Raw genomic sequence first — 27,149 nt, forward strand, 5'->3', positions numbered from 1 at the left:
AGAAAGACCAATTTTGTTTGGGAGCCTATTAAGATTTGGCCAAACTTCTTGTAATTGTTTCAATTCAAAGCTTTTAAAAGTTCTTTTGCAAGCAAGGAAAAAAATATATCTTAAAACTAAATTTAAATGACGAACAATTTTCACTATAGATAAATTAGGGGTCAAGTTTTGAATAGAAGAATATAATGAATTTTAAGCATAAAAACATATTATATCCTGCTGGAGAATACAAAGGGCTCGATTAAAAAGCTTTACAAATCAAATAATAATTAGAAGTAAAATACATGACTTTTTGAAGCTCAGCACACTCTTCTAAGTTTATTTTTCTTATTGAAGACAGTAGATATAAAATAATCAGTGAATCATTAAACTCAAAATATAAACATGATTTTTTTATTTATGAAAGATAGTAGTGCATTGATTTTAATCTTCACATGTACTACCTAATACTTAAGAAAAAAATCCTGAAATAATACTTTGACTGACAAAGTGGAGGTGGTTTTCCTAAAGTGACTTTAAACAATGGAGATGCAAATTACATGATTGTTCATGCAAGCCTATAATAGGGCACTATAAACTGGCACAGGTCCTTTTAGCCCATGTTCTTTGCTTTGTGTTCTGTGACGTGAGACATATTTTTTGCTGTCACTATTCACGTGCCAACAATTTGGGCTGAGTATTAAAATGATTTGGTTTTGAATTCTAGGTACGAAATAATTGTAAGGGTCCAAAAGTTGTTAATTTATAGTTGGAAAAAAATGCCTTTTTGACATCGTTTATAGTTCTATTTGAAATGAAAATAAAAATGTCAATTTCAAAAACTCAGTTTAATTTTAAGTCTCAAGAAAAAAAACAGGCTGAAATTACAACCTTTAGAAATCACATGCAATTAATACGTCACAAAACTGAAAAATAATTAAAGCCTAATTATTCATTAAATATTTACTTCCGTTCAGGGTTTCCTTTGATTAGCTTATGTTGATTTCTGGGAAAGATTATACAATTTGGATTTATCTGTGTCCTGAGGTACTGATTATTGTGGATCACTTGTTCTAAGCATCATCTGAATTTGCAGATGTTTAACTGCTCTTCTAGCATTTATGACTAAACAAGGTAGGATTGCTTGCTCACAGAAGCAAGCAATTTGGCACAAAATTTCTATTTTAAGCTAATGTATTCCACTTGGGACAACAGTGCTCTAAGTTTTAGGGAGACCCAAACACTTGACCCATGAAAGATGTTTATATATTTTTTTGGTATATAAAATGTTATTGAATGAAAGATTCATTAAGTTCTGTAGTGCTTTACAATTTTCAAAAGTTTCACACAAATGATTTCTATAATCCCACAATAACCCCTTTTCCCTCTACCTCTATATTTCCCCTCCCCCTCCCCTCTCCCCACTGGTAACCACTAGTTTGTTCTCAATATCTCTGAGTCGGCTTCAAATTTTTTTTTAATGTTTATTTTTTATCTATTTATTTTTTCATATTAGTCATCCATTTTGTACACATCAGTGTATACATGTCAATCTCAATCTCCCAATTCATCCCACCACCACCCCCGCCGCTTTCCCCCCTTGGTGTCCATACGTTTTTTCTCTACTTCTATGTCTCAATTTCTGCTTTAGAAACCGGTTCATCTGTACCATTTTCTGGGTTCCACATATATGCGTTAATATACGATATTTGTTTTTCTCTTTCTGACTTACTTCACTCTGTATGACAGTCTCTAGATGCATCCACGTCTCTACAAATGATGCAATTTCGTTCCTTTATATTGCTGAGTAACATTCCATTGTATATATGTACCACAGCTTCTTTATCCATTCATCTGTCGATGGGCATTTAGGTTGCTTCCGTGACCTGGCTATTGTAAATAGTGCTGCAATGAACATTGGTGTGCATGTGTCTTTTTGAATTATGGTTTTCTCTGGGTATATGCCCAGTAGTGGGATTGCTGGGTCATATGGTAATTCTATTTTTAGTTTTTTAAGGAACCTCCATACTGTTCTCCATAGTGGCTGTATCAATTTACATTCCCACCAACAGTGCGAGAGGGTTCCCTTTTGTCCACATCCTCTCCAGCATTTGTTGTTTGTAGATTTTCTGATGATGCCCATTCTAACTGGTGTGAGGTGAGACCTCATTGTAGTTTTGATTTGCATTTCTCTAATAATTAGTGATGTTGAGGAGCTTTTCATGTGCTTCTTGGCCATCTGTATGTCTTCTTTGGAGGAATATCTATTTAGGTCTTCTGCCCATTTTTGGATTGGGTTGTTTGCTTTTTTAATACTGAGCTGCCTGAGCTGTTTATATATTTTAGAGATTAATCCTTTGTCTGATGATTCATTTGCAAACATTTTCTCCCATTCTAAGGGTTGTCTTTTTGTCTTGTTTATGGTTTCCTTTGCTGTGCACAAGCTTTTAAGTTTCATTAGGTCCCATTTGTTTATTTTTGTTTTTATTTCCATTACTCTAGGAGGTGGATCAAAAAAGATCTTGCTGTGATTTATGTCAAAGAGTCTTCTTCCTATGTTTTCCTCTAAGAGTTTTATAGTGCCCAGTCTTAAATTTAGGTCTCGAATCCATTTTGAGTTTATTTTTGTGTATGGTGTTAGGAAGTGTTGTAATTTCCTTCTTTTACATGTAGCTGTCCAGTTTTCCCAGCACCACTTATTGAAGAGACTCTCTTTTCTCCATTGTATATCCTTGCCTCCTTTGTCATAGATTAGTTGACCATAGGTGCGTGGGTTTGTCTCTGGGCTTTCTATCCTGTTCCATTGATCTGTATTTCTGTTTTTGTGCTAGTACCATATTGTCTTGATTACTGTAGCTTTGTAGTATAATCTGAAGTCAGGGAGTCTGATTCCTCCAGCTCCGTTTTTTTCCCTCAACACTGCTTTGGCTATTCGGGGTCTTTTGTGTCTCCATACAAATTTTAAGATTTTTTGTTCTAGTTCTGTAAAAAATGCCATTGGTAATTTGATAGGGATTGCATTGAATCTGTAGATTGCCTTAGGTAATATAGTTATTTTCACAATACTGATTCTTCCAATCCAAGAACATGGTATATCTCCATCTGTTGGTATCATCTTTAATTTCTTTCATCAGTGTCTTATAGTTTTCTGCATACAGGTCTTTTGTCTCCCTTGGTAAGTTTATTCCTAGGTATTTTATTCTTCTTGTTGCAGTGGTAAATGGAAGTGTTTCCTTAATTTCTCTTTCAGATTTTTCATCATTAGTGTATAGGAATGCAAGAGATTTCTGTGCATTAATTTTGTATCCTGCAACTTTACCAAATTCATTGATTAGCTCTAGTAGTTTTCTGGTGGCATCTTTAGGATTCTCTATGTATAATATCATGTCATCTGCAAATAGTGACAGTTTTCCTTCTTCTTTTCCAATCTGTATTCCTTTTATTTCTTTTTCTTCTCTGATTGCCATGGCTAGGACTTTCAAATCTGTGTTGAATACTCATGGTGAGAATGGACATCCTTGTCTTGTTCCTGATCTTAGAGGAAATGCTTTCAGTTTTTCACCATTGAGAATGATGTTTGCTGTGGGCTTGTCATATGGCCTTTATTATGTTGAAGTAGGTTCCCTCTATGCCCACTTTCTGGAGTGTTTTTATCATAAATGAGTGTTGAATGTTGTCAAAAGCTTTTTCTGCATCTATTGAGATGATCATATGCTTTTTATTCTTCAGTTTGTTAATATGGTGTATCACATTGATTGATTTGCATATATTGAAGAATCCTTGCATCTCTGGGATAAATCCCACTTGATCATGGTGTATGATCCTTTTAATGTGTTGTTGGATTCTGTTTGCTAGTATTTTGTTGAGGATTTTTGCATCTATATTCATCAGTGATATTGGTCTCTAATTTTTTTTGTAGTATCTTTGTCTGGTTTTGGTATCAGGGTGACGGTGGCCTCCTAAAATGAGTTTGGGAGTTTTCCATCCTCTGCAAATCTTTGGAAGAGTTTGAGAAGAATGGGTGTTAGATCTTCTCTAAATGTTTGATAGAATTCACCTGTGAAGCCATCTGGTCCTGGACTTTTGTTTGTTGGAAGATTTTTAATCACAGTTTCAATTTCAGTGCTTGTGATTGGTCTGTTCATATTTTCTATTTCTTCCTGGTTCAGTCTTGGAAGTTTATATCTTTCTAAGAATTTGTCCATTTCTTCCAGGTTGTCCATTTTATTGGCATAGAGTTGCTTGTAGTAGTCTCTTAGGATGCTTTGTATTCTGCGGTGTCTGTTGTAACTTCTCCTTTTTCATTTCTAATTTTATTGACTTGAGTCCTCTCCCTCTTTTTCTTGATGAGTCTGGCTAATGGTTTATCAATTTTGTTTGTCTTCTGAAAGAACCAGCTTTTAGTTTTATTGATCTTTGCTATTGTTTTCTTTGTTTCTATTTCATTTATTTCTGCTCTGATCCTTATGATTTCTTTCCTTCTGCTCACTTTGGGTTTTGTTTTTCTTCTTTCTCTAGTTCCTTTAGGTGTAAGGTTAGATTGTTTATTTGAGGTTTTTCTTGTTTTTTGAGGTAGGCTTGTATAGCTATAAACTTCCCCCTTAGAACTGCTTTTGCTGCATCCCATAGGTTTTGGATCATCGTGTTTTCATTGTCACTTGTCTCTAGGTATTTTTTGATTTCCTCTTTGATTTCTTCAGTGATCTCTTGGTTATTTAGTAATGTATTGTTTAGCCTCCATGTGTTTGTGTTTTTTACATTTTTTCCCTGTAATTCATTTCTAATCTCATAGCATTGTGGTTAGAAAAGATGCTTGATATGATTTCAATTTTCTTAAATTTACTGAGGCTTGATTTGTGACCTACGATGTGATCTATCCTGTAGAATGTTCCATGAGCACTTGAGAAGAAAGTGTAATCTGCTCTTTTTGGATGGAATGTTCTATAAACATCAATTAAATCTATCTGGTCTATTGTGTCATTTAAAGCTTGTGTTTCTTTATTAATTTTCTGTTTGGATGATCTGTCTATTGGTGTAAGTGAGGTGTTAAAGTCCCCCACTATTATTGTGTTGCTGTTGATTTCCTCTTTTAGAGCTGTTAACAGTTGCCTTATGTATTGAGGTGCTCCTATGTTGGGTGCATTTATATTTATAATTTTTATATATTCTTCTTGGATTGATCTCTTGATCATTATGTAGTGTCCTTCGTTGTCCCTTGTAACAGTCTTTATTTTAAAGTCTGTTTTATCTGATATGAGTATTGCTATTCCAGCTTTCTTTTGATTTCCATTGGCATGGAATATCTTTTTCCATCCCCTCACTTTCAGTCTGTATGTGTCCTTAGGTCTGAAGTGGGTCTCCTGTAGACAGCATATATGCGGGTCTTGTTTTTGTATCCATTCAGCAAGCCTGTGTCTTTTGGTTGGAGCATTTAATCCATTCACGTTTAAGGTAAGTATCGATATGTATGTTCCTATGACCATTTTCTTAATTGTTTTGGGTTTGTTTTTGTAGGTCCTTTTCTTCTCTTGTGTTTCCCACTTAGAGAAGTTCCTTTAGCATTTGTTGTAGAGCTCATTTGGTGGTGCTGAATTCTCTTAGCTTTTGCTTGTCTTTAGAGCTTTTGATTTCTCCATCGAATCTGAATGAGATCCTTGCTGGGTAGAGTAATGTTGGTTGTAGGTTCTTCCCTTTCATCACTTTAAGTATATCATGCCACTCCTTTCTGGCTTGTAGAGTTTCTGCTGAGAAATCAGCTGTTAATCTTATGGGAGTTCCCTTGTATGTTATTTGTCGTTTTTCCCTTGCTGCTTTCAATAATTTTTCTTTGTCTTTAATTTTTGCCAATTTGATTAGTATGTGTCTTGGTGTGTTTCTCTTTGGGTTTATCCTGCCGTTGACTCTCTGCGCTTCCTGGACTTGGGTGGCTATTTCCTGTCCCATGTTAGGGAAGTTTTCGACTGTAATCTCTTCAGATATTTTCTCGGGTCCTTTCTCTCTCTCTTCTCCTTCTGGGACCCCTATAATGCGAATGTTGTTGCATTTAGTGTTGTCCCAGAGGTCTCTTAGGCTCTCTTCATTTATTTTCATTCTTTTTTCTTTATTCTTTTCCGCAGCAGTGAATTCCAGCATTCTGTCTTCCAGGTCACTTATCCGTTCTTCTGCCTCAGTTATTCTGCTATTGATTCCTTCTAGTGTATTTTTCCTTTCAGTTATTGTATTGTTCATCTCTGTTTGTTTGTTCTTTAATTCTTCTAGATCTTTCTTAAACGTTTCTTGCATCTTCTTGATCTTTTCCTCCATTCTTTTTCCAAGGTCCTGGGTCATATTCACTATCATTATTCTGAATTCTTTTTCTGTAAGATTGCCTATCTCCATTTCATTTAGTTGTTTTTCTGGGGTTTTATCTTGTTCCTTCATCTGGTACATAGCCCTCTGCCTTTTCATCTTGTCTATCTTTCTGTGAATGTGGTTTTTGTTCCACAGTCTGCAGGATTGTAGTTCTTCTTCCTTCTCCTGTCTGCCCTCTGGTGGATGAGGCTATCTACCATTTTTGTTTTATTCACTAGTTTGTTGTGTTTTTTAGATTCCACATATAAGTGATATCATGCAGTATATCTGAAAAAAACAAAAACACTAATTCGAGAAGATACATGTACCCCAATTTTCATTGCACCATTATTTTCAATTGTCAAGGTATGAAAGGAACCTAAAGGTCCATCAACAGGTGAATGAATAAAGAATATGTGACATATATATATATATATATATATATATATATATATATATATATATATATAATGGAATACTACTCAGCCATAAAAAAAGAATGAAAATTTGCTATTTGCAGCAACATGGATGGACTTGGAGGGCATTATGCTATATGAAATAAGTCAGACAAAGAAAGACAAATACTGTAAGATGTTAATAGTTTGCAAATTCTACCAGGGAGGGATTTCAGTGTTTCTGGAAGACTGTGAAGATGGCCAGCCAGCCTTAATAGCTACTCCTTTATTTCATTACATTCCACTGTTTCAAAGTATGCTCTTAACACAAACCAAAAACTCACAACATCATGACTTGGGGAAAGTTTTTTGGTTGTGAAGTATCTCTTTCTCTCTGTCTCTCTCTCTTTCTCTCTGTCACATACACACACACACATACACAGGCACTGTGCATGTGTACCATAAATTCTTTGAGTTTTATTCTACCACCAATTTGGACAAATTAACACAAAGTATTTTTGCTACACCCTTTCATGTACAGAATAAACAAATGTTAGAATGCTTGGAACTAACAATAGCAACTGAAGAGAGAAGAGGTAGAACCTTGTTCATCTTGTGTGTTTTCTTTTTATATTTCTTCATGGTCTATAATTAAGCAAAGCAGCGTGAAATATATTTGATAAATTGAATCATTTGATAAAATTTACATGCTTTAATCCACAAGGCAATATAATGGTATTAATTTTTATAATTCTAATTACATTATGGAACATGAATGTGAGGCTCTTGATAGGGTGGATGAAAGGGTTACTCTCCACCCAGCAAACATTTTTTGCACATATTCTCCATAGGTAGGTTTTCAATCATGAAGATGTTTTGAAATAGCTGGAAAACCATTATTTTAATGTTTTGCTTGGCTTTTCCTCTTCCTGGATTCAACACTTCACAGCAAGTTTTATGCTTCTGAATCATTTTAATAATTATGTTAACTCAAGTTACAATTTTGGCAACTAGGAAAAGAGTTGGAAGACAAAGGAACAAAAGGGGACTCTTGCTATTTGCATGTCAGGAAGATTGACAGTCTGTTTGTGTCTACTTTGCTGGTTATAATCTAATGGAATATAGGTCATAGGGCAGTGTAAGTTAGCTGTTCCCAATAATGGAATTGAGACTCACTGTCCAACTTTGTATTATAAGAAATAAATTACTTATAACATATAAACTACTAAAAATGCACAATCAAATCAAACTGTAATAATTTACTAGATTATTTTTCTAATTATACCATTTTCCCTTGCATTCCGATATCAGTTTTTGAGTGGGAAACATAGTATTGAAATATTAGTGCAAACACAAGGAATTGGTCATAATCCTGGGTAAGCACTTGAGCAAAAGTGTTGTATAGTTAATATCATATGTGTGTGTTCTGGTGTAAAATTATAGAATCACTGATACAGGTTATGGGTCAATAATTCTAAAATTATATATATGTGTGTGTGTATGTATGTATATATCACAGAAAAAATAGAAAAATCAACATTTCTCTTGATCATAGTACTTTCACTACTGACACTACTGACACACTGTATAAGTCTTCTGTTAACTTAATGATCTTCTTATTAGTATAAGTAATCAGCTCGAAAGTAAGGGCTATGCATAAGTTTTCAGTGACTTGTGGAGTGGCTGGCATTTTGCAAACTTGTTTAAGTAAATGAATAATGATTTGACACTTAGGTATTTATTTGCTCAGTACCATAAGCAGATAATGCAAATTCTAATTGTATTTGATTGCTTGTATATCACACAACTATTCCATTTGTTCTTTTTTGTTTGTTTTAATTTTTATTTATTTTTGCCTGCATTGGGTCTTCATTGCTGCACATGGGCTTTCTCTCATTGCGGTGTGCGGGCTTCTTATTGTGGTGGCTTCTCTTGCAACAAGAGAGCATGGGCTCTAGGCACGCGGGCTTCAGTAGTTGTGGCTTGCAGGCTCACTAGTTGTGGCTCGTGGGCTGTAGAGTGCAGGCTCAGTAGTTGTGGCACATGGGCTTAGTTGCTCCATGGCATGTGGGATCTTCTCGGACCAGGGCTCAAACCGGTGTTCCCTACATTGGCAGGCGGATTCTTAACCACTGCGCCACCAGAGAAGTCCCCCATTTGTTCTTCCAAACTCAGTCTCCACCTTTCTCCCCTCTGTGCTATGCTCCAAGAGGTTGAGCTCTCTGGACTACATCAGCTTTGGTCTGTGGGTAACTCTGGCAAGAGATCTGAAGAAAGAAGGGAGGAGAGTGAGGTCAGGACGTTTATTCCCCCAGCTCACTCTAGTAGCTCTGTCATTGGCTGAGTCCTTAAGTGAAGATCACAGCTCTGTCGGGTGGCCATCTACACAAAGAGCTTATTCTGTCACTCCCCATCTCTCCCCCACTGCCCAGGTTCCAATAGCAGGTCTCTCCTCCCCCTCATCAGGACTGAAGATGATGATGGTGTCCAGCTCCCTGATATGACTAGGCTGGGATCCTTCAATCTCTTGAGGTCTCCCTTAACCCTGCCCACACTTTTAAAAACAGTTCCTTTACTAAATGTCCCTTAAATTATTCAATCTGATGTGCCTTCTCTTTCCTGCTCGTGCCTTATCTGATACACTAATCTCAGTGGAATAAATTCTGAAAATAGAAAATGTTCTTGACATTGCCAAATCATGTTGATATAATTTTTAACTATTATTTTAATATTATTCATGGAATTGTAACTTTTATTCCCACTAGAGAGTGATGCTTTTATAAAAACCCATTCCCTAATGCCAACCAAAATCAAAACTCTTTGAGAGATTTCACAGTTAACTTAAAGAAGCAAACAAGACATGATTTCAGCTGAACTACCTACCATACTATAAAATGATACTGTTAAGCATTTAATATGACTTTTCCCTCTTGGATATCTCTAATAAAAACGTTTGAGATGAACAAGGTATGGCTCCTCTGCCTACCTCCGTTTGTGATGTCCACGGCTTCATTCCTTCCCTTAACCCCCAGTGGTTCCCTGTGGTTCTTTGAGTGTATGCCAAGCTTATTTTGTACTCAGGGCCTTTATACGTGTATGGACCACCTTCCTCCTACACCTTTCTATGTTTTACTCCTTCACGTTACTCAGGTCTTAATGCAATTGTGACCTTTCCAGGGGCTTCCTCTATCATCTCTAAAATATCTGTCTACCACCCACCAAACTCTGTACCTTTACTCTGATTCATTTGCTCTCTAGCATTTTTATTATCTAAAAACATATTATGTTTTGCTATGTGAGGTTATATTTGTATTTATTATTGGTCTTTACCCTCTCCCCACATAAGCCCCATGGAAACAAAGATGGCATTTTCTTCAGGAATAGCATAAGCAATATTTTTAGCAGCTCTATTGATATATTTCATATCAAATATATGTATATATATATTTGTATATCCAAAAAGTTTATAAAAGTATATATCAACAAATATAAATAATATAAATATATAATATAATATGAATATATAAAATATATAATATGAACATATATAAATATATCTACTATAAATATAAATGTATATAAAATTATATAAAACATACATCAATAAACTTATATAAAATTTAAATACATAGATAGTTTATTTAAAACACACCTTTTAAAGTGTGCAGCTTAGGGAATTCCCTGGCAGTCCAGTGGTTAAGACTCTGAGCTTTCACTGTCGAGGGCAAGGGTTCAGTCCCTGGTCAGGGAACTAAGATCCTACAAGTGGCGCAGTGCGGCCAAATAAATAATCGAGTGTGCAGCTTATTGCATAGAGTTGTACATCGGTCACCACAACCATTTTTAAAACATTTCATTACTCCAGAAAGAAACCCTGTGTCCTTAGCGATCCCCTCTCCCTCCATCTTCCCAGTGTCCTGACAACCACTAATCTTCTTTATAGCCTATAGATTTTCCAGTTCTAGATACTTCATATAAATGGAATCATACTATATGTGGTCTGGTGTTTTATGACTGGCTTCTTTCACTTAGCATAATGTTTTCAAGGTTCATTCATGTTGTAGCTCTTATTAGTATTTCATTCCTTTTGATGGCTGAAAAACATTCTACTATATGGATAAACCACATTTTATTTATTCGTTCATCAGTTGATGGACATTTAAGTTTTTCTCATCTTTTGGCTATTATGAAAAATGCAGCTATGAACATTCACATATAAGATTTTACATGGACGTATGTTTTCATTTCTCTTGAATATATATACCTGAAAGTGGGATTGCTGGATCATATGGTAGCTTTAGGTTTAATTGTTTGAGGAACTGCCAGACTATTTTCCAAAGTGGCTGCAACATTTTACATTCCTGTTAGGAGGGTCACAGTCTTCAATTTCTCCACTTCCTCCCCAGATAACACGTTGTATTATCTGTATTTTTGATTAGAGCCATTCTGGTAGGTGTGAAGGCAATCATTATTTTTGATTGTATATATGACCCTGCTTATTCTAATTTGGGTCAAAGTTAAAGTCTTAAATATTAAATACAATCCTATAGTATTTTTTCTTATTTTTATTTTTATTTTTAACTAGTGCTGTGAGTTTAGAGACTAATTTTTTTTAAATGTTTGTGTAAATATTTTTTGCTTTATCCTATTATGGGGAATTTTCAGTGGACTTCTACTATGAATTGCATGTTTGTGTACACCCCGAATTCATATGTTGAAACCCTGATCCCCAGTATGATCATATTTAGAGATGGGATCTTTGGGAGGTAATTAGGTCATAATGGTGGACCCCTCATAATTGGATTAGAGCCTTTATAAGAAGAGACACCAGAGAGCTCTCTCTGTCTCTCTCTCTTTCTCTCCCTCTCTCCCTCCCTCCCCACCATGTGAGGACACAGCCTGGAAGAGAGCTCTCCCCAGGAACCAAATCACCTGACTCCTTGATCTTGAATTTCCCAGCCTCCAGAACTGTGAGAAATAAATTTATGTGTTTAAGCCACCCAGTTGTTGATATTTTTTTATAGCAGCCTGAACCAACTGTGAAGTGGATGTCAATTTGACAATGGGTAAGATTTTACCCATTTTAGAATTTTAGAATCTCCTAAAGTCTAAAAATAACAGTGGACTTAAAGACAGAACTTTACCTGGAGAAAGACTTGTATATGTGTGTCTAGGGGTAAGGACAGGGTGAGTATTTTCTTGTTGTTAGGAATTATCCCCAAGAATAAATAAATGTATCTATTGTAACACATTCTGCTTAGAACCCTTTTTTATCCATTCAAGTACATGCCCTTTGAAGGTGAGAGGAGACCAGTTTCTTTCATAAGGCAATAGGAGTGCAGATTGCTTCCTAACAATAACAAATTGTCAAATAAGGAGAGGCGTAGGTTTAGAAGACGGATTTCAACAACAGGCTGCAATCCCAGGTCCAACTCTTTTATGATAATATAAAAATAAATTTTAGTGAAGAATTCCAGTGAAGATTGATAATAAAAAGTCTAACAGTTTCTAAGGAGGAAATAAATTGGTATTTTTTCCTTTATACTTCATGTTTATCAAAAGGATGACAAATTTCAAATGCTAGTGATATTTTATAATCAATTAAAACAACTATTTACCTTAAACTATTTTCTATAGCATGCACAGGAAATATGTATTGTCTTTTTCTCTTTTCTTCTGACAATGATCGTAAACTACTTAAGAGAGAACTTTATGTGATACAACTCCCACAGTAACAAGAAAAATATGCTTTCCACTAAAGTTCAATATTTACTGATAATAATTAACATCAAAATGACCACAGAAAAACTTTACATGTCATTTATTTTACTTCCTCTTTAAAATCACCTTAGTAATTTCATCCACAGTATTTGAATTATAGTTGAGGCATATTAGAATATTTTAATGTAATTTACATTGCAAATGAATGAGAAATTCTGCTGTGGTCTTATGTGTAGATATCTAATAAATTAAAGGCAATTTTTCTACCCCACCTTCCCTTTCCTTTCCTGCATCCCAACTTTCCTTATTCCTATTGAGTTTATTCTAGTTGATAGAAAAGATCATTAAAATATATAACAAATAAATATGAACTTATAGATAAAATAAGGAAGGGTGTGAAGGCTGTGGGAGGATTTTGAACTGATTAATAACAACCTCTAGTCTGTGTTTGAAAGGTATCGCTGTAGCTGCTGTGTGCAACATAGACTGTGGTGGGGGTAATTGTGGAAGCAAGATGACTGCTAGGAGGCTATTGCAATAATCCAATTGAGAAATGATGGTGTTCGGGACTGGAATGTAGGCAGTAGGGTTAATGGGAACAATATACAGAATAGTATATTTTGGATATAGGAAAAGAGAAAATGAGGAGTCAAAGATGGTCTACACGTTGGTGGGGTGATGTTATGAGTTTTAGTGTGAGGGCAAACAAAACAAAACAAAACCAAAAATCTGATGCTATATCTACTATGTGGACCAAGAAAAGAATATGGGTAATTTCCCAGTTGTAAAACATAATCACAAAAATTAATTCAATGGGTATGTGATAAATATCAAGTGATGGCCAATGGTTATATGATTGTTGTCAAATCACATTAATTTTCACATTTCCCTATATGTTTTCATAGTTTTCTGAAGGGAAAATAGAAAGAAGATTAAGCAGGAACTTTGTAGAAATTCTACTATTCTCTCTCATGTTTGGTATTTCTGTAGTAGACATTAGAACACCCTCTGCCAAGACCATAAAGGATCCAACACATTGAGTTCAAGACGTTGGAAACCATTTCATTACATCCCAGAACAATAGCTTTCTGGAAACAGAATTGAACGGAAGTATCTTAAAATGACCCGTGGTTTTTAAAAAGTGAAAGAAATGTGCTATTACGCGTAACTGTGTCCCTCTTTTCAGTTTATAATATAATGAACTTTTAACTAATGGTTAAATTGTCAAATATAAAAACCTTCAAGATTTATACAAATTCCATTGTTCATGGAATATTTTACTGGAAAAAACTTTGCTTTTAATGAATTTGAAATTTAAAAATAAGTGCGAAATCCGGAGTGCTTTCCTTAAGCAATGTTGCTAAGTATAACAAATAGTCTTGCTTCTAGACATTTGCAGTCTTCCTGCTGACTACAGCATTATTTTGAAAGTTAGAAACTAGACTAATGATAGAAATAAGCAAAAATAAGCTATAAGGCTCAAGTTATCCTGCTTTGAGGAGTCCAGATAACAAATGTCTGAGTTAACTGCCTTTTATTTAGAGTGAGGTACAAGATTTTAAAGGTTCCCCTCCTGAAGTATTTCTGATGTTTTCACATAATATCCCACATTCCACAGATATTGCTTCTCTATACCAGGGGTCAACAAAGTACAAAAACATTGCCTGTTTTTATAAATAAAGTTTTATTGGAACACAGCCACTGATATTCATTTAGAGTTTTAACAAAGACATTATGACCCAGAAAGCCAGTAATGTTCCCTATCTGGCCCTTTACAGAACAAGTTTGCTGACCTATGGTCTATACAGTGGCTCCAGGCCCCCCTGCTTTGCCTCTGGTGTTGTCCCCTCACCAGATCCTCCAGAACTGAGCAGTTGTCCCTGGACTTCACCTCATTGGAAGCATGATCCCCAGACCCAAGACCCAGAAATATGGCTAAGACCAAATAGTGATATTCAACAAGGATGCACGAAGCCAAGCTTAGGATGGTGGCTTACAGGAAGGACAGTGGTGGCAGCTAATGTTCTCTTCCCTGATCTGAGTGTTGGCTACAGAGGTATGTTTGGTTTGTGAGAATTCATTGTGTTGCACAATTATAAGATACATATCACAATTTAACAAAAAGTAAAAACCATGTATTGAGAGCTTGTGCATAAGGTGAAGAATCATAGAACTGACAGAAATACAAATTTCAAGTAGGATTCTATTTCACTTAGTCATGGGCCATGCATTTCTGGTTTGGATGCCCCTGCTACTTTTTTACTCAGAGGCACCTTTTTAAACTTGGCATATTAAAAATTTTATTAATTTAAGTATGGTTTTGCCGATATAATAATCTCCTTAGGCACAGGCCATGCTGCTGTGTCTGAGATGTCCTTCTTTCTCATTCTCCTTAGCTTAGAGCTGGGAGCCTCACTCAACTGTACAGATGCTCCCATGCATCTTTCCTTTACTCACATCCAGACTCCTCACTCCCTGCTTTTTCCAAAGAAAGGAAGAAATGTTTTCACCTCTATTCAACCTCATAATAATCCCTATAATGATACAAGGGTAATCACAATGAAGTCAGGCTCTCGCAGCATTATGCAGAATTATCTGTTTGTCTTGAATGTCCATTCTGAATAAAATTTACCTTTACCATGAAATAACTAAAATGCCTATAAAAGCGCTTCCCCCCACCCCAGGAAAGAAAAAAGCAAGAGTGTTACTTATCTTTATGACGATTTCTCATCCATGCCCTGAGCATTTATTGTCTAATGCACACTTTGACAGCTTTAAAATACCAGTTTACTCCTCATGAGACGCTCACAGATCTTTTGAAAAATGGTCAGTGGAGTGCTAACACAAATTTAGGAATCAACATTCCATCTTTTATGATGCATGCTTCTTGCTTTGGGTGTGAACCTGTGCCTAGGTAGCTTATAGAAAAGTTATTCTAGGCAGGTACCTATTCTAGGGTACAGTACCTAAAACCATTTTTAACAAGTACCACTGTGTTTGGGTGTAAATTAGTTACTTAAAAGCATACACACCGATGAAAGCAACACTTGGCAACTATGTCCACAGTTTAAACTGAGATCGTTTTCCAGCTGCTACCAATAAAGAAATGGAAATTAAATTACCATGACAAAGAAACACACACAAATACTCTGGTTCACTTAAAATGATAACTATTCACTCTGACGCTGTCTCCCTCAAGCATCTCCTGGTTCACCCAAACTTTAACCTGTGGAAATTGGATCCTGAACCTTCACTGACCCTTGGTCAGGAATTGCTCCAGGTAGCTTTGCCTTTTCCCTCCTCCACAACTCCCTCCCCCAACACATACTATTTATTAAGAACTTGTCCTCTCTTAATCCCTCCTAACTTTTCATCGGCCTGGCTTTGCATGGGTTGTCCTGGATTTACAGGTTTTATCTGGGGTTGTTCCCTGGGATGCTGCTTCCAGTACTTGTTAGCTGCCCTCACACTTGGGCCCACAGACCTGAGCTGAATCACAGGCCTAGAGTTTTTTGTGTGTGTGTTTTTTAAACCCCAAGTAGTGTTTTGTTTGTTTAATTGGTTGGTTTTGTTTTGTTTTATTTTTTAAGGGAGTCGGGAAAGCGGCATTGCTTCTGTCGTCTTTATCTCATATCACCTCTAACAAAGCTGTTAATTGTTGCCTTTGTAAATGAGTTTTCTTCCAGGCAGGCTGTTTGAGAAGTAGAAATAATACTGTTAAATAAAACGCTTTTACATTTATGGATACGATCCTCATAGTCTGAAGAGCCCTGTTCCATGGGGACTTAGATTCGGGGCCAGATCGACAGATGGTATATCATTCCATAATTAATATGAAGGCATTGCTGGAGTTCTCCTAATTATTAGCACCTGTGCTAGAGATAGGTGTGGGGATGCAACTAAAAGTATGCAGAAAACACAGTCTTCACTCACAAAGGTCTCAGGGTAAGTTGCCACCTGGTTGGAATTCTAGGTGGGCTGTCATAAAGCAAATAACTGTCCTGGTTTTCCCAGGACTGAGGGATTTCCTAGGACATGGACTTTCAATGGTAAAACCAGGAGTCCCAGGGAAACAGAAACAGTTGGTTACCCTACTGGAGAGATTTGTTTACTTTCTTGAAAACTTTCTACAAAAGGAGGTTCTAAAATCCTTGGGAAAATGTAATATAGAGGATGTTTTAGCGTGGAGTCAAACTGACTCTGGCTGTAGTCACACTAGGGATCAACGTTTTCTATAAAGGACTTTGAGGGCAATATGGTTTTTATTGCAACCACTCAACTCTGACAAGGTGGTATGAAAGCAGCCATAGACAATTAAATTAATGCATGTGGCTCTGTTCAAAGAAAACTTTATTTACAAAAATAGGCCATGGCTGGATTGGGCCAACTGGCTATAGTTTGCTTACCCTGGAACCACACTTTTCTTATTTTAAAATTGTTTTCTATAGTCTCCATTTATGGTCATATATATTTAGGTATATACAAACAAATGTTACCATTTGGTTCACAAGTTTTATCACAAGGTTTTTCCTATCTATTTATAGAAGATGTGTCATAGAATTTAAATTATTGCAAAGAAAGTATAGGAAAATGTAGAACATAGAGTTACTATATTAAAAATATATTGTACTAGTCTAATCCCTAGGATAATTTTAACGTCACCTCTTATAATATTCTAATATATTTATTGATGTAGAAGTGTGAGAAGGAAGAACTGTACATTGGAGGCTATATTTACAATATACAGTTGACCTTTGAACAACATGAGTTTGAACTGCATGGGTCCACTTATACGTGGATTTTTTTCAATAGTAAATACTACGGTACTACATGATCTGCAGTTGATTGAATCCGCAGATGCAGAACCACGTATATGGAGGAAACATGGCTACAGAGGAACTGCATATATTGAAGGCCAACTATAAGTTTTACTTGGATTTTCCACTTCCTGGAGGGTCAGTGTTCCTATTCCCTGTAGGAACAGCTGTACTTCTATATAGTTTATAGCGTTTGACTGTTTTAATTGTACTCTGTAACTTTCACCTCCCTAATCAAAGTGTACATAATCATCATGAGAGACATTTCCCAAATCCAAGAAGCAGGTAGTGGCACCACTTAGAACAACAGCTTAGCTGCACACCATACTTCCTTCCCTCTTTGCTCCAGCCAGAGCCTCGGTGGTCCCATTCTGTTCCTCCTACCTGCAGTGCTTCCTTCTGCCATATTATCTTTGTCCAAGCTCTTCCCTCTACTTGGAATGTTCTTCTAGTTCCTTTTTTTTTTTTTAAAAGAGGTACAGAATCACCTCCTTAGTCCTCTCTTTTTTTTATTATTTATTTATTTATTTATTTATGGCTGTGTTGGGGCTTCGTTTCTGTGCGAGCAGGCTTTCTCTAGTTGTGGCAAGTGGGGGGGCCACTCTTCATCGCGGTGCGCAGGCCTCTCACCGTCGCGGCCTCTCTTGTTGCGGAGCACAGGCTCCAGACGCGCAGGCTCAGTAATTGTGGCTCACGGGCCCAGTTGCTCCGCGGCATGTGGGATCTTCCCAGACCAGGGCTTGAACCCGTGTCCCCTGCATTGGCAGGCAGATTCCCAACCACTGCGCCACCAGGGAAGCCCCTAGTTCCTTTTCATCAAGTTAACATGGACCATCCTTGATGTAGTCCCACTTGTCTATTTATGCCTTTAGCATCATAACCAATAAATCATCACCAAGACCAATGTCAAAAACTATTTGTTAGGTTTTCTTTTAAAAATGTCACAGTTTCACAGCTTATCGAGTTGATTTTTTTGTATGGTGTAAGGTAGAGTCCAATTTCATTGCTTCTGTGTGTGGCTATCCAGTTTTCCCATTACCATTTTCTTGAAGAGGCTATCCTCTACCCATTGGTTGTCTTCTTGCTACTCTTGTCAAAGATCAATTGAGCATATATGTGTGGGTTTATTTCTGGGCTCTCTATTCTATTCCATTAATCATTAGATCTGTCTTTATGCTAGTACTCTACTGTTTTAATTATTATAGTTATTAATATAGTTATATATTTCAAAATCAGGATATGTGATGCCGCCAGCTTTGTTTTTCTTGCTCAAAATTGCTTTGACTATTTAGGGTCTTTTGTGGTTCCATATGAGTTTTAGAATTGTTTTTTTCTATTTCTGTAAGCATGCCTTTAATATCCTTACTCATTATTGAAATATCTGTTCAGATTTTCTGTTTCTTCATGACTCAATCTTGGTAGGCAAAGGAAACAACGAACAGAATGAAAAGGCAACCTCTGGAATGCAAGAATATATCTGTAAATCATATATCTGGTAACAAGTTAAATTTCCAACATATATAAGGAACTACTACAACTCAATAGCAATAAATAAATAGACAGACAGACAGATAGATAAAATGGCAAAGGACTTGAACAGACATCTCTCCAAAGAAGGCATACAAATGGCCAACAGGTATATGAGAAGATGCTCAGTGTCATTAATCATCAGGGAAATGCAAATCAAAACTGCAGTAAGATATCACCTCACACCTGTTAGATAACAAGTGTTGGTAAAGTTATGGAAAAATCGGAACCCTTGTACACTGCTGATGGGGATGCAAAATGGTGTAGCAGCTATGGAAAACAGTATGGAAGTTCCTCAAAAAATTAAAAACAGTATTATCATACGATCAAGCAATCTTACTTCTGGGTATATATCCAAAATAATTGAAATAAAAATCTCAAAGATAGCTGTTTTCGCATATTTTCTGCAGCACTAATCATAATAATCAAGATGTGGAAATAACCTAAGTGTGCATTTACAGATGTATGGATAAAGAAAAAAAGTGGTATATACATACAATGGAATACTATTCAGCCTTAAAAATGGAAATCCTGTCTTCCTAACAATCTGGATGAACCTTGAGGGTATTATGCTAAGTGAAATAAGCCAGTCACAGTAAGACAAATACAGTATGATTCCATATAAGATTCCACTTATATGAGGTACCTAAAATAGTCACACTCATAGAAGCAGAGAATGTAATAATGGTTCCAAGGGCTGGAGGATGAGGAATTGAGGGGTTGTTATTCAAAGGGTACAAAGTTTCAGTTATGTCAGATAAGTTCTTGAGATGGCCTGTACAACACAGTGCCTATAGTTAACAATACCATATTGTGCACTTCAAAATTTGTTAAGAGGGTAGATCTCATGTTAAGTGCTCTTACCACAAAACAAAACAAAATGAAACAAAACAAAATGACAAAACAAAGGGGTAAAGGAAACTCTAGGAGGTGTTGGATATGTCTGTTACCTTGATTGTGGTGATAGTATCATAAATGTTTGCCCATGTTCAAATGCATCAAATTGTACACATTAAATTTGTACAGTTTTATGTTATCAATTACACCTCAATATAGCTTTTTCAAAAAAGATTAAAAACTGACCATCTTTCAGATTACAGTTCAAATGTTGCTTCTTCAGGACATTCTTCCCTGACCTCCCTAAATAGGTCAAACTCTATTTTAGAGTCCCATATCACAGTGTTCCTTGCTTTTTTAAAAGCATTTGTCATAGCTGCAGTTTTATGATTTTATACTTGATTCTGTATTTCTTTTCTTTTTCATGAGCCTGTATGCTTCATACCTTTTTTTTTAAAAAAAATTGAAGTATAGTTGCTTTGCAATATTGTGTTAGTTTAAGGTGTACAACATAGTGATTCAGTATTTTTGAAGATTCTGTTCCATTATAGGTTCTAACAAGATAATGAGTATAATTCCCTATGTTATACAGTAAATCCATGTTGCTTATCTATTTTATACACAGTGGTTTGTGATACTGTAATTTTTTAAGGGATGTCTATCTGCCCTTCTATGTTATAAACTCTAACAAGACAGGGACTATATGTGGTTTTGCTCATCACCTTATACCCACAGTGTAGCATAGTACACTAGCATTTAATTAGTCAGTTGAATAAAGGGATATTGAATGAAGGAATAAAGACATGAATGAAATTTTAATTTGAAAGAATAAGAGACCAAATACTTAGGATATGGGAGGATTTCTTTTGGTACAATCAATATTAGGAGAAATTTTGAAAGAAGGGATTTTGACCTGTGGTTGATATGTAAACATTTAAAAATTTGTGTTGGAGACGCCACTGGTCAAGATTATCTTTACTTTATTAATTATCATGCACATTTATAGAGGAATGTGCATTAGTATGTAAAATGTTTCAGATCCATAATGAGTTTTTATTGTGATAATGGTGTGGAGAATCTAAGCCCAACTGAAGTTTATTTCCATAGTACTGCATTACTTGCAGATTAAGATATTGACAACCAGTATCATAATTAAAACTTAATCTTATTTTCATTTGCTGCAGCTGCTATCAGCATCTTTTTCCTTTACAGATATGGATGTTATATAAAGTATTACTTTTCTGTAATAATGGGGAGAGTGAAGGTGTTTCCTTATTCAGCATGAAGCTGAAGTTGGGATTCACTATGAATTATCAATCAATGTGTGCATGTGTGAATTAAAGAAAATTTATATTCAGAAAGTTGTGTTTTTCCTTCCTTAAGACTATAGTGAAATAGGACCAGCAAAATGTTCATCCAACTAAAAGAAAAGATGAGAGGGGGCAGCTATGGACCTTATTCTAAAAAGTTCTCACAAATTTGCCTGAAGAACCCCAGTGGAAAATAATCAAAACAGCTAAGGGTTTTGCTTGATCTTCCTGTGTTGATGTTTTTAGCAATCATGACATCTGTTCAAGTGCTTGCTTACTGAGCTAAAGTTAGGAAGAGCTGAGCTTAAATTTTGTTTGTTAAGTCATTAAAAGTCAATCTAGGCCAATGTTTCTCACTCTTGGTTACACATTGGAATCACCTGGGGACCTTCAACAACCACGGGTGCTGGGCGCTACCCCTCAAGATTCTGACTTAATTGATTTGGGATGTGACCTGGGCAGCAGGAGTTTTGAAAACTCCCCAGGTGATTCTAATGTGCAGCCAAGTTAAAAACCATTGATGTAGGATAGTTCAGACTAAGAGGGACTTTAGAGAAATCTGAAAAAGCAAGCTCCTCTCTGTATGATGCTGATTTACCTTTTTATTTCTTCGTAGCCATTTTTCAAGGAGTGTTCCCCAGACTAGCAGCATAGATATCACATGGTAACATTTAGAAATGTAGACTCTCAGACCTACCAAATCAGAATCTGCATTCTAATATGACGCTCAAGTGTTTAAAATGAACATTAAAGTTTGAGAAATGTGTGTTTATAGCACACTTATTTTTCTTTTGCTTTGCTCCTTCCGGTGTTTTCCCAGCCTGCTTGTCTTGTGCTATTAAATGGACATCAGATATCACTGGAATGGATGGCCATTCTCTTTTTCCAAAAATAGCTGATCATCTGTACAGTATTAAGTCCCCCAAACTGGAAGCTTCTAAGTCAGAAATTCATGTCCACTCTGCATATTCTTAATTTCTTTGAATGTGGAAATATACTTCTAATTATGGAAAAAATATCCTTTTATGTGTAATTTTTAAAAATACCTGCTGGTTTTTATTAGGCATAGTTGCCCTGCTGGTGAGTATTGGATCATTCTGGTCCATTTTTTTTGCTGAAAAATATTTTAGAAATTCAATAACTTTTTGTTCTGAAGACTGATGGTTAAAAGATAAGATGCTTTTGAATGCTTCTAATATTTTATCTTGTTTTGAACTTATGACAAAGAACATTCTCTAAGAGCTCAGTGTTACCTGTGAAGAATGCTTTGGAGCTTTCAGTTACCCTTCTGTTATAGAAATAGGGAAATTTGCATCTGTCTGAGTGGATGATTTTGTTATTGAAGTTAATCCTGTAGTGGAACCATTGTGATGCTGCTTTATCCGGCATTACAAATTATAGTTTAATGGGCTAGAAATACATTTACTACAGGAAAGAGTAGTTCTGTCTCTTTGATCCTGAATTAATCATACAGCAGTTTCTTGTGCGCTGAATCAGCACTTGTTATTAGTACTGATCCCCATCTAAGTTGGCCTTTCGTCTACTCCACTCCCTTCCCTTGACAGAATACTATGACTGTACTCCATAGTGTGAATTGATCAGAATAACAGGGAATGAGCTTGCCTGGTGTGCTACAATGACAAAAATGAATTGGTTCATCATCACGAATGATGATGTGGCGTCAAGTTCCCAACCATGTGTTTTTCTTGTGACATTTTGCAATAGTTGGTTCATCGCTAAGTTGTATTTTTTATAATGTAGTGCTAGTGGAAATTATTTTCTGTAATTCAAATTTGCCATGCATGGTAAGGAGACACAGGGACCTTTTGGAAAAGGGAAACTTTTGGCAGAAGTGGGAAACTTGTTTTGACTTTCACACTAAGCTTTTTTAGTGTGAAATAAAGTCAGCATGGACATGGTAAGATTGACTAGTCAGCATGGACGTGAGTAAGGATCGAATCCCCTCATTAGAAGGGATTTTTCACATAACTGTATAACACAATACCACATTTCCTGCCTATGTTATGCCACACTGGAAACAAAACCCTCACTCAGTTTCATGATTTGTGAAACATGGTGTTCATGCTGCCCAACGCTTTTAACAACTCCCTTCTTTATCATACTTTGGAACCTTCACTCTCTTCTGATTTCCACCCTTTAAGTCACGCATGGATTCTTGCTCTCTGCCTGGCCTCTCTGGACTGGTGATGCATTTGGATGTTGGACCTAGGCTTTTAAATTTTGGCATTCAGTTTATCTAAGTCAGCGTGTTGCATTACAACTCCTGACTGTAATGAATCCCCCAGGCTAGAACTTCTTGACCTCAGATTCCTGTTATTCTTGGAGGAGGAATTGGACACAATCTGATCTCTAGAGACTTTTGACCTTTTGCTTGTCTTGAGTTAATGGCTAAAGCTCAAGAAATGAAGCACTTACATTTGATCTTGGTATGATCTCCTCTTTAGGTAGAGCTCTACCAGGAGCTTTAGGTTGCATTCCTGGCCCTACTGATGTGAAACCCAGTGAGATGAACTACTTTTCAGAGCCTGTCTAGGCCTCCTGAAAATGAAAAGCAATGTGTGTGATGAAAAGATGAGCATGACCTCTGGGGATTTTAAGCTTCATGATGATTTAATAGCAAATCATTGTAAATTCACCAGACTTGACTTTCCCAATAAACATTTACTTTAAAGGAGAGAACTGTTTTCTAAATTTTGTAGGTAGCTGCTCTTTTCTGGTTGCTAAAGTCTTAGTTTACTATCTCACCCTGCCCCAGTCCAGACTTAGAGCTAGGGGCAGGGATATAGGGTGTTCCTATTCAAGTGTGTGAACCTAGTGGGTCTCAAAGTCATGTCTACTTGGAAGCTGGCTCTGGAAGCGACAGTGGGAAAGGGAATTCTTACTATCACATCCACCTTTAATTTTGGAGATGCTACCTCCAAAAAAGCCAGATACCTCATGAGAGTGAGATCTGGCCTAGAATAATTGCGGTGAGCCAAAAGCTTAGCTCACACCGGGTCCTGCTGCCTAGGCTGAAGCCAACAGAAGCACTTCATGCGGTTAGCAGGTACATCAGTGCCTATAATTATAGGACCTAAAAATTCAGAGCACCTGAGGGCAATTTTCATTTGTTTGTTTTAAATCTAATATTTAACTGAGCACTTAACTATGACAGGTACTGTCTTAGTCTCTTTGCATATATTATCATGTTTAATCGTTACAGCTGAGTTGCTATGTTTGCTTTATCCTCTTTACATATGAGGAGATCCGGGCTTAGAAATGTCACATAACCAGTTAAAATTTCATCTAAGTATTACCTGATGGAACTAGTATTTGATCCAAGGGTTGTCTGACTTCAGAGGCCAGGTTCTTAACCACTGTGTGATTCTGTACACCAGGAAGAGCTAGGGAGGCCTCCTCTAAAATGACATGTGAAAAACAAGAGCTCACTTGCAAGAGCTGGCATCGAAGTATTTCAGTTATCCTTTCGAACATGTTTAAAACATTGAAGACTACCTTCAGAGATTTCTGGTGACAATATACCGTCACCTATGGTGTTGGTCCTTAGTCACAGTTTCAGGTAACTTGAGAGGCTGTGGCCCATCCTTTCGTCCTTTACGTGTTCCTGGAATATTCTTCATCCAAACCTAATCTCCAAGCTGTCTGGCTCAAATATTGGCAACATTGCCCTAGTGATGGTTGGCACTCCATTGAATATAGCACATTTTATCTTCGACGTTGACCCACCAAACTCTGTGATTCTATTGATCAATAAGACCTTCTCTTACCACATGCTATCAAGATATCAGGTATCTAGATTCAGTTACTCTGGTTTTGACATTCTGAGTAATCAGTGACTGGAAGTATACAAACTGGGCACTTGCTAATGAGAGAGCCTTGGGTAATAGCGTGGAGTTTCTATAAGATTTACTCATTATTTCTCACTGTGCCTCCATTCAGAAAACTTACTTTCAAAGAAATTCAACCTTTTATTCCTTGTATGCCTGGATTGATACCTCATCAGCCTGTTAGTATGTGGGAAACTATTGCTTGATCAGAAGTTATTTCCAGTATGCAAAGAGGAAGCTGAAAGTGTAAACTAGCGGGTAAGATGACTTGCGTCCATGGCTTCTCAGTGGGATGCTCTGCAACCAAGTAGAGACTCTCTGTTTTTAATGTAGGCACAAATACTGCCCACCCACGTAGAAAGTTGAAGGTTCCTTTGTCTCCATCACATATTCTCTCCTTGTTGAGGTAAGAGAACACAAACATTTGGCACATTTGTCATGGCTCTCTCTTCTTATATCCATGAGGGTGATGGCTAATCAATCGTAATACTGTATCACCCTGAACTTGGCTGTAACCTCTCATTCTTCACCACCTCACATTCTTCATCTATCGCTTCTAGCAAGTGATAGGCATTAGCACGTAAGATGAAACCTCCTTGCCATTGCTTGCTGTTTTAGATCGACGACATAGATGTGGCTGTCTGCCTTGGTCTTTATTTCAGTTTTGCTATCTCAGTCTAGCTCTTCTGTTTCACTTGCGGCAGCTCCATCTCGTTTCCCTTCCAGACTCCTGCTATACTCTTCATCAAGTGGATTTCAGTGGCCAGGCCCCTTTCTCCCAATTATCTGGAGTTGTAATCAGAGGTCTAGTAACCACTACACATGTCTCCCAGACTAAATAGATATTATAGTAAAAAAATCATTTTCATCAACTCATAGTGTGACTAAAACTATAAGTAAAATGAAAGAGAAAAAGATATTTCATGAATTTAGAATGAGAGCAAAATAAGAGTGAACATCAAAGCTAATCAAGAGAAAAATGAATGAGAATGTCATGATGGGCTATTGCTAATGTGTCTTCTTTCTTTTATTCATAAAATAATAATTATTATATAGTATAATTAATCCCTCACCAAAAAGAATCTTCCATTAAACAATAAACTTTTTCCCCAAGTAGCTTTATTCCCTCTGTATCTCACTGGAAGAAATGGTTAGGAGAGAGAGTGTAAAGGCTGAAGTAATAAAAAGATTTAAATTTCCTTCAGTAGGTTACTCTCTGATTGTTTTCACTGTTTCGCTCAAATAAATAGACTCAGGCATTCTATCCAAATCTTCTCACTATGAAATTAGGCCCCCAAATATCTATCTTGCCTAAACTTTACTTTCAATATTTCTTGTTTTCATAGATACAAAGGAAATCAAAAGAAGTCTTTCACTGCATCTTTCAACGTATTTTTTAGGACTGAAATTTCCTTAGAAAAAGATACTATCTCAATGATGTTTCATATCTTGGCTGTTTGGATGAAAAGTCAAATGGAAAAAAAACCTATTTTGTTGTGATCTTTTAGAAGGACATATTGTTGTGCACTCCTCCTGACAGATTCTTTCTGTTTCAATGACTTTAATTTGTGCATTAGAAAATGTTTCTCAAAATTAGGCTCAAAACCAGTCAGACCAAAATGATTGGATCTTAGACTTCAGACATGTGAAAATTTGCTTGAAAGAAACACTATAAAAATATATGCCTATTTCAAATCTAATGGCTTTTACATAAACAGATATGTTATTTATCAAGTAAAAATTATCTAAATTCTTTTTTCATTAAGTGACTTTAAAAATGGTGTACATAGGTTATGATTTAGGTTACAGGAACTCAAGTCTGTTTTTTGTTTCATTCTATCATTTTATTTATAGTGTATAAACAAAGACTAATTTGACTTTGATCAAATCTAAGAATGCTAAAAGTATCAGATGAAGGCTACTCCTTAATCACTTGATTAAATTATTGAACAGACATTCTGGTGTCTCTTTAATCACAAAAGAAACACATCACTCATTAAGAAGCAAAAGAAGGCAGAAACAAGGTTGGGAAGTAGAATAACTTTTTCTTGTGGCAATAACAATTTTAGCAGGTTAAAACTGCATTGTATAAATTTACTACTTGTATTATGCCACTGATGTAATGTTTGTGTATGTATATGTTCATGTTATGCATTATTTAGTTACATATAAGGCTCTAATTCTCTAATTGAGCCTATTTACAGGAACTTTTGTTCTTTTCATTACTTATTTTTATGGAAAAAGAACAGTAGTTTCAAAAGAAGTGAAAAATAATATCATGGCTCTTAGTAACCTAAACATACCCATTTTTTTGGCTCTCTCTGCTTATTAGGATTCTAACAAGGTTAAAATGTAACCTGTTAAGCAACCAAGATGTCTTTCAGT

The sequence above is a fragment of the Balaenoptera acutorostrata genome, chromosome 12 (genome assembly GCF_949987535.1).
Source record: "Balaenoptera acutorostrata chromosome 12, mBalAcu1.1, whole genome shotgun sequence".
In the NCBI taxonomy this organism is placed as follows: Eukaryota; Metazoa; Chordata; class Mammalia; order Artiodactyla; family Balaenopteridae; genus Balaenoptera; species Balaenoptera acutorostrata.